The sequence below is a fragment of the Physcomitrium patens genome, chromosome 7, assembly GCF_059467195.1.
Source record: "Physcomitrium patens ecotype Gransden chromosome 7, ASM5946719v1, whole genome shotgun sequence".
Lineage (NCBI taxonomy): Eukaryota > Viridiplantae > Streptophyta > Bryopsida > Funariales > Funariaceae > Physcomitrium > Physcomitrium patens.
Genome location: NC_143416.1, coordinates 6,968,771 through 6,981,304, shown reverse-complemented (window position 1 = coordinate 6,981,304; position 12,534 = coordinate 6,968,771). Strand labels below are relative to the sequence as shown.

Genomic DNA, 12,534 nt, shown 5'->3' with positions numbered 1-12,534 from the left:
AGCTTGAAAAAATCCTTCCCCCCCCGATTTCCCTTCAAAAAAAAAAACCACCCCCAAAACTATATCCCACCTAACCTTATCCTCTGAATTTCTTCAATCTTCCGTCTTAGATCCGGAATTGGCTCCCACCTCAAGCTTGGATCCGAAATTGGCTCTCGCCGTCAAGCTTTCTCCTCTGTTTTTGCCTTTAAGAAATCCATTTACCGAAAACAACGTTCCCTGAGACAGCACAGAGAACAGGACAGCCTGAAACAGAATCGAACCCCGTAATCGGGACCACATTGAGTCGCCCGACCAATTCAGGTCCTATATTGGTAAAGATGCCCGTAGTAACCTGGATGTTCCCGTAATTGGGTCAAATTGGTCCTCGCGTCAGATTGGCTAAGACCCGTAGTAAGACCTGGATTTCCCGTAACTAGACTGCATTGGGTTGCCCCACCAATACAGGTCTCATATTGGGTAAGAGGACCCGGATTGGATTATCGAAATTGGATCCAATTGGCTCCTCGAACCCGTCGTGTGAATTGGTCCTTCTCTTCCTGCTGACTCCCGTTATTGGAATCGAACGGAGCATTTCAGTATGCCCCGGCTGACTGTAACGGAGTCACTGAACCTGACCACTCAGTATTTGTACTGGAGTTGGTCGATGTTCCCAATATTCGAGGTAACTGAATATTAATAAAATTCCCCTTTCTTTTTATTTTCACTGTATACTCGTGTTACAACACGACAACGGCCACTGGATGTGTAGTTCCTTCAAGAAAGTGGCGCCACTCTTGGAAAGAATCTACTATAGCAAGGAGTTCCTTATCGTGGATCTCATAATTGATCTCAGCAGCAGAGAATTTTCAAGAATAGAACGCAACTGGATGGAGCTTCTCATCTACGCCCATCTGTGAAAGTACAGCTCTCAAAGCAAAATCCAAAGCATCTGTCTCCAAATAAAAGGCCTTTGTAAAGTCGGGATGTACCAAGATTGGAGTTGTAATAAATACCATCTTCAAATCTTGAAATGCTTTTTCTGCGATAGGTCTCCATTCGAGCTTGTCCTTGCACGTTAACGGAGTGAGAGGGGCAGCAACTTGAGAATAATTCTTGATGAAGATCCGATAGTAGTTAGCAAATCCAAGAAAACATTGTACGTCCCTAACCGTCTTCGGATTTTTCCAAGACATGATTGCTTCCACCTTCTTTGGATCCATCTTCAAGCCTTCCGTAGTCGCGATGAATCCCAAAAACTCCATCTCAATTTGGTGAAATAAGCACTTCTCCAATTTGGCATAGAGTCCTCGCTCCCGTAGTTTTTTGAGTACCAGACGAACGTGCTTCTCATGTTCTTCCTCGTTTTTAGAAAATATCAAAATATCATCTAGATAGATGACAACAAAATCGTCTAGATGCTCTCGAAAGATGTCATTCATCATGTGTTGAAAGACCGCTGGAGCATTAGTAAGACCAAATGGCATGACATTGTATTCAAAATGGCCATACCTTGTTCGGAAAGCTGTCTTCCATTCATCTCCTTCCTTGATTCGCACAAGGTTGTAAGCTCCCCTTAGGTCAATCTTTGTAAAGATCCTTGCACGCCTAAGTTGTTCTAGAAGACCAGAGATCAAAGGCAGTGGGTAGCAATTCTTTTTTGTCACCTTGTTGAGACCTCGATAGTCTACGCACATCCGTAGTGAGCCATCCTTCTTCTTCACAAATAAGATTGGTGCCCCAGTTGGCGACTTCGAATGACGGATGAAGTTCTTGGCTAGATTCTCGTCAATGTACTTCCGCAACTTAGTCAACTCCGTCTGCGACAAATTGTAGATTGGTCCAAAAGGTGGTTGTGCTCCTTCTTGCAATTCAATGGCACAGTCATAGGGTCGATGCTCTGGCAGCATATCAGCATTCTTCTTTTCAAAGACATCTTTGAATTCTTCATACTGCTTTGGAATAACCAAAGTCGAAGTTGCATCTTCTCGAGTCGGAGTTGCGAAGATGACAAGAGGTGTATTTTGCTTGGCTTCCTTCATGAAAGCCCTTGCACCTATAAACAAGGATTTGTTTCTAGACATTGTCTTGGCAGATTCCACCTTCAAGGAGTTTGTTGGAAATGTCACTTTCCGCAACTTCCAATCTATCAATGGATTATATCTATCAAGCCAAGTTAGTCCCAAAATGATAGGACATGAAAGGGTCTTGATAACATTAAACACAATATTGCTCTCGTGGTTTTCAAGACGTACCTTCAATGGTTTAGTTTCATGGATAACATTGCCCGAAGACAATGGTCGTCCGTCTATGACTTCTACATGGACAGGCTTAAGTTTCTTTACAAGAGAAATATTGTGAAGCTTGGCAAACTCTTCATCTATAAAGCAAACGGATGCACCCGAGTCTAATAAAGCATCGACTTATAGTTCTTGAATACCCAGATGTAAAGGTACCATAAAACAATCTGAAAGTTGAGCTGAGAAAAAGGAACCTTGATTAATTTTGGATGTTGAGATGTCCAGCCGCACGGTCCTTATTGTGGCTGGGCGTCCTTGTTTTCCTGCATGCTTATACTCCTGAGTCTTGTTGTTTGAGGCTTCTGTTTCTTCCGACAATCTACAGCTTTATGGCCCACTTCTCCGCAATATAAATACAAGTTTTGTTCAAACCGTCGCTTCCTTTCCTCAACTGTGAGGGGTTTGAAACGTACCGCATCAATTTGCATGGGTTCAGGATCTGTGGAGTGATTCTCTGGACCTTTTGAAAATGTAGCAAATGCTCTATCATTTCTCCAGCCTGATCGTCTTTCTTATCGTAATTCAAAGAGGCGGTTGTCACAAATAATTGCCTGAGATATAAGTTCTTCTAAAGTATCCGCCTTAGGCATGGTGATCAATAAGTTCTTGATATCATCTCTTAGTCCATATCGAAATCGTGTCATGAATGCCTTATCATTCCAATCAAGATCACATGTAAGCTGTTGAAATTCTGCAGTATAGATTGCAGCAGAACGTGATCCTTGTCGCAGATTTTGTATCTTTCTTTCAACCACTCTTTCTCGATCGCTATCTCCAAACGCAACAGTAAGTCTCTCTATGAAAGCCTCTAGGTCGTACAATATTGGAGAATCCTTCTCCAATAGTGGAGCAAGCCAAGAGCGAGCATTTCTTGATAGAAGAGTACCTATGAAAGCAACCTGGATAAATCCATTCGGATAACGAGAAGGGTATAGGCGTAGGTAAAGCCGTACTTGTTGCACAAAACCTCGGAAGTTGGCTCTTCTTCCGTCAAACTTGTTTGGCATACTCGCTTTTGGTTCTTTCGTACTAATCCTTGAAGTATCTATAGGGGTCGTATGTGACACATGTCTTGCTTCTCTCAATCGAATAATCTCTTGTTGTAGGCTATGAATTTCGCGTCTAGCTTCTTCGGTCACTAGATCAATTTGAGGTTCTTTACTTGGATTGCAAAGAAATGCAATCTCCTTTCATACACTATTCATAAGAGCTTGAAGATCTGCAAGAGTTGCCACTCTATTGTCTACTTGTGGAAATGCACTGTCTATGACCTGGTCTACTTCCATATTTAGAGAATAGATGGATTAAAATTTTGAGAGAAGAAGAAATTGCTAAGTCTCTTGGAAAAAATTGTAGCACTACCTGTCACTAAAATCTACTCGGAGAAGAGAAAAGAAAAAAAACACTAAACGATTTCAGTTTTAGAGGAGGGTAATCCGCAACCTCTAAAAATGCCTCAATGCTTTCGAGAAGAGGGATAATCCGCACTCTATCAAGAAGGCAAAGCTCTGAAATCGATGTTAACAGTCTTTTCCACTAGCTATGCTAAACAAAAAGAAGGAATTGATATCAGTCCAAGAGAGGGTAATCTGCAACCCTTAGAACGCTCAAGTATCTTCAAGGAAAGGGGTAGTCCACTCTCTGCCTCAAAGAACTAAGCTCTGATATTGTGATTGAGAAAATATCAGTTTAGAGGAAGGTAATCCGCAACCCCTAAAGCGCTAGAATACCTTCAAGAAGAGGGGCAATCCGCTCTCAAACAAGAAGGATTCAGCTCTGATATTAAGATAAAGGCAGTCTCGACAAACTGTCACGGACCAAAAATACAAACAAGAAATCTAAACAAGAAGTTCAAGAAGAAATGACAAGAACTAGATTATCAGATGAGTACAAGAGTAACGCTAGGAGAATTGAGCTAGAGCTTCAAGAGATGCGTTGTCGAGACTGAAGAACCCTTCAGCCTCGACTCCTATATATACTACTGGCCTATGGTTCTAAGGAAGCGCATCAAGAAGCTTCCCAAGAACTATGAAGCTTCTCGAGCAACTACCCAAGAGTTAGGAAGCTTCTCAAGTAACTTCCTAGAATCTACTAGAATATTCTAAGAATCTTCTAGAGCCTTCTAAAGGAATCTTTAGGGAATCTTTGAAGAATCTTTGGGGAATCTTTGAAGAATATTCTAAGAGAATATTGAAGGAATCTTCTGGAAGTTTCTAGAGACTTCTTTCTAGAAGGTTCTAGAAACTTGTCTCTAGAAAGGTCTAAGGACTATGTCCCTAACATCGGTAATTTAGTTGAGATATAATTTTTTGTAGAACTACAATCTACAAGTACTCGACATAATTGTCCCCTTAGTAGTGTCATTATTATATTACGTTGCGTTTAGCTTGAAAATGCATTGGGTACCTAGCTATGGAAGATAAAAGAAAAATTGTAACAACAAATAACTAGTAATAGTAATCAGCTTTGATAACAGTAATTAGTAGTAATAACCAATAATTAATAACAGTGACCAATAACTTATAGCAGTAGCCAATAACCAATAACAATAACCAATAACTAGTAGCAATAACAAAAAACCAATAGCAGTAACCAATATCCAATAGCAATAGTCAATAATTAATAGCAAAAACCAATATCTAGTAATAATAATCAATATCTAATAGCAATAACCAATATCTAGTAGTAATAACCAATATCCAATAGCAATAACCAATATCTAGTAGCAAAAACCAATATCCAATAGCAATTTCCAATATCCAATAGCAAAAACCAATATCCAGTACCAAAAACCAATATCTAATAGCAATAATCAATTTGTAGTAGCAAAAACCAATATCTAATAGCAATAATCAATTTGTAGTAGCAAAAACCAATATCCAGTATCAAAAACCAATATCTAATAGCAATAACCAATATCCAGTAGTAAAAACCAATATCTAGTAGTAATAACCAATATCTAGTAGCAAAAACCAATATCCAGTACCAATAAGCAATATCCAGTAGCAAAAACCAATATCCTTCAAAAATATAAAACTTTAGCACTTGATTTCTTCTAATCCAACTCTTGGATTGAGCTCAAAATTTTTGAAGAGCAAGATAATATTCTTAACTTCAAATGGATGATAATCACAAAAATGTGCTTAGGTTTGGATTGGCCTTCTTTTCCAATCTAAATGTTGAATTTTTAGTGCCAATTTCTTCTCATCAAACCATTCAATTAATCTTAAAATTCTCACAAACAAAGAAAAACAAGTCTACTATTTAAATACATAATTTTTATTCGAATTTAACTAGTAGATTGTAAGAAATCTTAAAAACCCTCACTGGATCTAAAATTCTACTTTTTGAGACCTAGACCCACTTAAACCTCAATAACCTTTAATTCAATTATTAGATCTAGCTAAAATTTATAATACATATTAAACACAATTATAACCATTAATCTACAAAATTTCATCTATAGATCTATTACAAAACTCTTGAAATTGTCCAAAACATCAATCCTATTTTATTTCACAAAATCCAAGTCATCCGAAAACAAACTCAACTTTGTAAAGTTCTTACAAAGTCATTGTGAATCCAAATCATACAAAAATAATGCCCATAAAAATCCTATCTAGTTTGTTCTCAAAATTCATTCTCCAAACTACAAAAAGAATCCTAAAATCATCATCAAGGCTTGATTTTGTACCTCAGGGTTTGATTTTGATCCTGATTCACAACCGGCCTTTTTTGAGTATCAATATATAATTTTTCTAGATAATTTTTGTTAGAATTTACTCTTAACTTCTTTCTAAAGATGCTTATATCATTTATTTTTCCAATGTACCTTATTTTGCCTTATCTATGATAAAGTAAATAGAAGCTACCTTTCTAAAAAGACAACATTACTACTAAATATTTTACTACCTTCTTATTTTTTATTTATATTTTTTATTTTATCTTTTAAATTGGCTCTTCTATAATAAGCTCCATGTTATCATCTTTCACCATATAGTCATGTTACAATACAACACCATTAGATGGATAAATAGGCTCTTTTTATAGATATCCAAGGCTATGTCATTTGTCTTTGAAAGACAATAGCTACAAAAAGCACTGGCCATTTGTACCTTTATTACAGAGCCTTGTTTTTTTGTTCTAACTCATTATCACCTTTGTGAGTTTCAAAAGTGAAAATTTGCCTTGTCTTACTAATACTTGTACTTTGACGTTTTTAGCAACCTCTAATTTGATGGCTTAGCTCTCGACAATAGAAACACAATCTCTTTTGTACCAATATATGTTGTCTTTGTAGTGTCAATGATTCTTGTAAGGCATCAATCTCTATTAGTGTTAGTTATTGTGCCATAATATTATAGTGCGACAGAAGATTTCATGCTATAGGTAATGCTCCATAATTTCTGAAATCTATAGCATTAATCCTCTCTGCAATCCAAATTATATCTTCATACGTTTGCTCATTCCTAAGCTCCACCTCTCATTGGACCTCAAGTTTCAAACCTTGTAGGAATCAATCTATCATTTCCGTGTTTAAAATATTATCAATTTAGAGATATAGGGACTTGAATCGAAAGACATAAACTTACACTGACCTAGCTTCTGTAAGATTTACCAATTGATCTCATGATATCTTCTCTATATTAAAGAGCCAAAATTGATTCCTGAATTCGATCTCAAACTCCTCCCAGTTTGAAAATCCACCTTGACTTCTATAGCTTTGAACTCAATGTCACCACCAAATGGCTGCCACATCCCTCAAATAGCTAGCTGCATATATAATTCGTTCAATGGTATTTGCCTCAAATAGTTGGAGGTATTGTCATATATTAAAGAGCCATTGACATATATCTTCTTGTCTTCAAGTCTCAGAGTACGTACTAAGTTTATTCAATTTTAACCTAGCTAATGTCGACTCTCTTGTCCTCAAGGCTTCTATTTGCCCTTGCAAAGTAGCTATTTGGCCAAGGAAGTATTGTATTTGAGCCTCCATCAGGGATTGCTCTGCCATATTTTCCATACTATAATTTTTCTATTGAAATGTATTATTATAATATCTTTTCACCTCCTAATTGACTTTTGAAGAGTAGCTCATAATAGCCTCAACACAATATCCAACGTGATGACAACAATTGACCTTGAACTATATAATGATTATTCATATACTACTAAAAATAAATATTCTAATATTTACTCAAATATTAATGAAACAAGACGAGACCATCTCAAAAATCCATGATCCTTCTATTTGACAACAATATAATATCTCATCACAAATTAAGATAAAATAGAATAAAAAAAAATTGAATGAAACTATACAAAATAGTACATGAAAGATAACTTAGAAGACGAAAACAAAACATAACAAAAGTGAACAAAAAGATGCAAAACCAAACTTTACTAAATGAAAGGATCTAAAGCCATATCTCACTAGATATCTCAAAAAGCCTTAGTAAGTCCTATTTATACCTTGTCTTACTACCCTAGACTTTCTAAAATATTCCTAAGAAATATATTCTATCTATATAACTTCTTTAAATTCTTTTTTTAGAAAATTCTATCGTAGGTCCTATCTAAATAACTGTCCTAAGCATTTTCTAAAAAACTCTATGGTGGGCCTCATCTAAATAATCACCTTAAATTTTTCTAGAATGTTCTACAGACGATCCTATTTGGTCCACTAACCTAAGTCCAATTCTAGAAACTTCCATGGTTTTAACTAACTATACAAATGACATATCTATACGTTGTTACATGATTTGTAAATTCTAGACTCTAAATGTGGTAAATAATTGAAGAGATTTTAATACCCATTTTGACTAAGACCATGTTCTATTTATTGTTTTATATTTCCATCTATCTTTTAGAAGAAAGCTAATGTCACAAATATACATAACTAACTAAATAATAAATGTTAGATAAAAATTAAATGTAGGTAGATTTGATAATATCATATAAAAAAGCTTCTTAGAAACTTTATGTGTACAGATATAATTCTTTATGTATTCATAGTTTAAAATTTGATCAACAAGTTTTCTGCATATTACACATATTAACAACTTGAAGAATAAGTTGGTCATGTAGCACTCATATATGAAACTTATTATGCAAATTAAACATGTGACTTACAAGATAAAAAATTGTTGAAGGTCTTAAAGAATGTTATCATATAGTTCCTAAGTATATTTTATATATGGAAAAAAAAGTAAAGTCTTTTTTTACTCTTGTGAATAAATATTTAAAATTAAGCTCAATTTTTTTGGAGTAGTGGATCGCTTCAAAGCACACCTTGTGGCAAATAAATTCAACCAACTTCTAGGCTTAGGCTACAATAAAACCTTTTTCAATAGTCATTTGCATACAATCAATTTGACTCATGTTTGCTTTAGCAGTTCAACTTGATTTCTATGTACATCAAATGAACATTAAAATAACACTCTTAAATAGATCTTTTCAAGAAGAAATATATATATATATATATGTAAAGATCTTAAATAAAGTCATTTTTTTATAACTTCATATGGTGTGACACCTTCACAAAACCATTTATGAATTGAAACAATCACCCAAGGAATAGTTCAAGATAATCAATACATTTCTCGATACTCTTGAATTTATAAATTTAACAACTGATGGTAGCATATATTATATTCATTATAGATCAAAGTTTATCATTCTCATCGTATATGTGGATGATATCATTATTGCTAATAATAGCTTTTTATTGCTTCATAAAATAAAAACATAATTTTATTTCCACTTCTTATACTTTGATCTGGGAGAAGTTTATCAAATAAATACCTAAAAGTCTTTACTTTTATCTTCCAAATAATCTCTAATATACTACAATCTATATAGAATGTATACACATAACATCCTACTACTACAACTACTATTATAGCTATTTATAATTCTTGTCTTTTTTAATAAAATTTATTTTATGAAATTTGACATGTCTATAATGTTTAAAAAAAAACCTAAATAGTCTAGAATCCATAAGATGCCTTTTAATCTTCTTCCAACTTTCTATAATAGCTTCTAAAATTGGTAAAACTATTTTTACTAAAATCTTTAAAATAGATTTTTAAAATATTTAGAAAACATCGAATTAATGTGAAATAATTGCTTTGGAATCTTTTTATGATATTATAATGTTAATATTAAATTAAAGATACTTTATCATATCTAAAAATATTTTAGAATAATAAAACTAATATAAATCAACTAATAATTATAGAATCTACATAATCACTTAAAAATAAGATTCTTCAATAAAATTTATATTCCTAATGTGTATCATTTATAAGTTTATAAAAAACTATAAGAAACAAAAGATATTTTTAAACATTAGTCTCATATTTAAATACATATTACTAAAAATAAGAAAAAATAAAAATACTACAAATAAGAAAAAACAAAAGTACTAAAATAACTAAGATAATTGCCTTCAAGACATACTAAGATTCTATTTTATTAGTTTTTAACTTAATAAGAATATTTTGTCTCCTAAAATCTTCTAAATCCTAAATGATACTTAAGTAGTTAAAAAAACCTAACAAATTAATATATTCATGATCATCCAAAATGAATAAATAATTTGTGATTCATTCATATATTAGGTTTGTTTACAAAGGTCACATTCAAAAACTTTCAATAGTGAAAATCTATTTGTATTTCTTCTAAGTGTAATATGTTAGGTTTTTTATCTTAATTCCATCTACTTAATTAACCATCAGAATTAAACTTAATGAACAACACAAAACTTCCAACTTTCTTCATGACATCCAACCATCCTTGATATACAAGATATCATTTTAAGAATCACAAAAGCAAACTTTGTGACTTCTTATTCAAGCTCTTGCAACCTTGTTTCTTTTTTTTTTTATTATTTTCTTGCATGATACGGATTATCTACTATGTTAATAATTTCTATTACAAAGAGTGTAGTGCCAACATAAGAGAGGAGGGGGCCAATACTAGAAATTGTCATTAAAAGTTTGTCAAGAGTATTTAACACTAGGAACTATACAAATCACTCAGCTTGTAAATTGGAATTAAATAAATCACTCTCAGCTTGTAAATTGGAATTAAATAAATCACTCTCAGCTTGTAAATTGGAATTAAATAAATCACTCTCAGCTTGTAAATTGGAATGAAGATGGTTAGAGAAGAGTTGTGCATATTGGATGAAATGTGAGAAGGTTATGTGTTGGAAAGGAGTGCTTAATCATTGAAATGGCATTTGCTGCATGGAAATGGAATGAGCCGAAGGAGGTTCGCATCGAAAGAACTGGAGAATGGGGTAATTCAAGAGAAGGGAAAATCGAGAAGGGGGGCGCGGGGCACGAAAACGAGAGTGCGGAAGGGGAGGAGAAACAATGGGCAGCGGCGGAGTCGTCAACTGCAGGATTTGAACCTGCGCGGGGAAACCCCAGCAGATTTCGAGTCTGCCGCCTTAACCACTCGGCCAAATTGACACGCGCCACAATCTACAATTCCGGCGACCCACGACCATGCTGGGGATCGAACCCAGAATCTCTTGCTCCGTAGGCAAGCGCCTTATCCATTGGGCCACACGGTCAGCGCCCCTCGACCGACCACAATCAGACCCCCCCGCTCAGGGTGGGCCGGGGGCGAAGCGAACTAGGGAGGCCGCAGGGTAGTCACCATTTCCTTCGGGAGTTTGAACCCGACGTGAATCGAACACGCAACCTTCTGATCTGGAGTCAGACGCGCTACCATTGCGCCACGGATCCCACGGCGATGCACGTCTCTCATCCGGTTCTCAATATCAACCCAATCCCGCCCCAGGCACCACTCACCGCCGCCCCCTCTGACCCCGCTGAGTGGCCCATGCGCCGTCGCAAATCCCTTGCCCCCTTCCCCCAGCGCTCCCTTTCCACCGGATTCTGTCCCGGCTTTCGGTCCTGGGACTGCTTTTGTCCCTCGTTCCCTCCGCGCCACCCCTGGCTGCCTTGACGGAATCCATGTATTTGGCTCCATCCTGGCTGTAATCCCACTCCCAGATGCGCCCACTGTCCAGGTCTCACCATCACCTTCTTTTCCTCGGAGCCGTTTCTGCATTTGCCGCCGCTGCGCTCCACCATGGTTGGGATGGACCACGCTCCTTCCACGAGCCCCCAAACGTTCACTCCAATCACCCCACGCATTCTCAACTCCGCTCTCCGGTCATGTCAACAACTGTGCACACATTCAAACAGCTCTATCCAAAAGGTGACCTTCCTCTCTGTTGACAACACCCCGTTCCACATGAGGTGACCCGCTCAACCACACCGCTCCGTTGCCCCCAACACCTCCCGCAGTCGCTCACTCCTTCCTCCGACATCACAAGTGATGCACACAGCGCACATCATCATCCGCGGGCAATTCGAGGATATGCAACTAGCGTGTCCGTCTAACCAAGTTTATTGACTGTTTATGGAGCATTTGGTTACATCAATCGTATTAAGTGGACATGTTCAATCACATGCTGGTCGTTACATCGAACCTGATTTGTTTTCTGCCGCTAGGTTTTCCATCTGATTTCGAAGCCCTTGTGGTACTTCTCGGATGCGTTTGATCATGGCATTTGGTATGCCTTTCCTTTGCTTGTGTTGGATTCACAACCATTTATTAAGGTAGTTGGTTTGAAAACTGCGTGTTGTGGGACCTATCTCTTGTTTTGAGAGGGCAGCAGGTATTTACAGTGATAGTCCTTTTTGTTATGAAGTCTAAGAAGTTCAGATCATTCAGAGGGAGGGGGGCAATCAGTTGGGTGGAGTTGTTTGCTTGGCAAGGCTGACTCGAAGCCAGGATTGGTGCGCCTAGTGCATCGTCACTTATCTCTGTAGGCATGCTCCGGTCGATGAGTAACCTCGTAATCGAGGTGAACAAAAGCTCGTTCAATCTCCGGTAGCGACTCAAGTTTGTCTTGAAGTGATTCGCCAATATCATGTGCCTGGCGCAGAGGCATGTCCGCTGCCAGCACAATATCGACTTCTGCAAAGTAATGTGACCCAAAGGTGTATGCACGGACGGGGTCAATTTGAGGCATCTCCTTCTGATGATTCCAGAATAGATATGTCACCTCACGTAATATGTCTGTGGAGGAGAGGCTGATCGACTACCCAATGCGGTTCCGTTCTCTAGAACTGTTAGCAACCACAACGAAAAAATAGTTGTTTGTGTAGGAGCCTAAAATCACAATGCTTTTATATCATTATATTTAAGAACCTTAACCTCTTTTCCTCTT

General features: G+C 36.6%; 3 non-coding genes across 3 annotated transcripts; all 3 read right to left on the bottom strand.

Moving 5' to 3' along the window:
* Window positions 1–10,677: 10,677 nt before the first annotated feature.
* On the bottom strand, window positions 10,678–10,759 carry TRNAS-CGA (transfer RNA serine (anticodon CGA)). Its single transcript has one exon. It is a non-coding gene; the product is annotated as a tRNA-Ser (tRNA).
* Window positions 10,760–10,790: 31 nt separating this feature from the next.
* On the bottom strand, window positions 10,791–10,863 carry TRNAR-ACG (transfer RNA arginine (anticodon ACG)). Its single transcript has one exon. It is a non-coding gene; the product is annotated as a tRNA-Arg (tRNA).
* A 103-nt stretch (window positions 10,864–10,966) lies between these two features.
* On the bottom strand, window positions 10,967–11,038 carry TRNAW-CCA (transfer RNA tryptophan (anticodon CCA)). The gene has a single exon. It is a non-coding gene; the product is annotated as a tRNA-Trp (tRNA).
* Window positions 11,039–12,534: the final 1,496 nt, after the last annotated feature.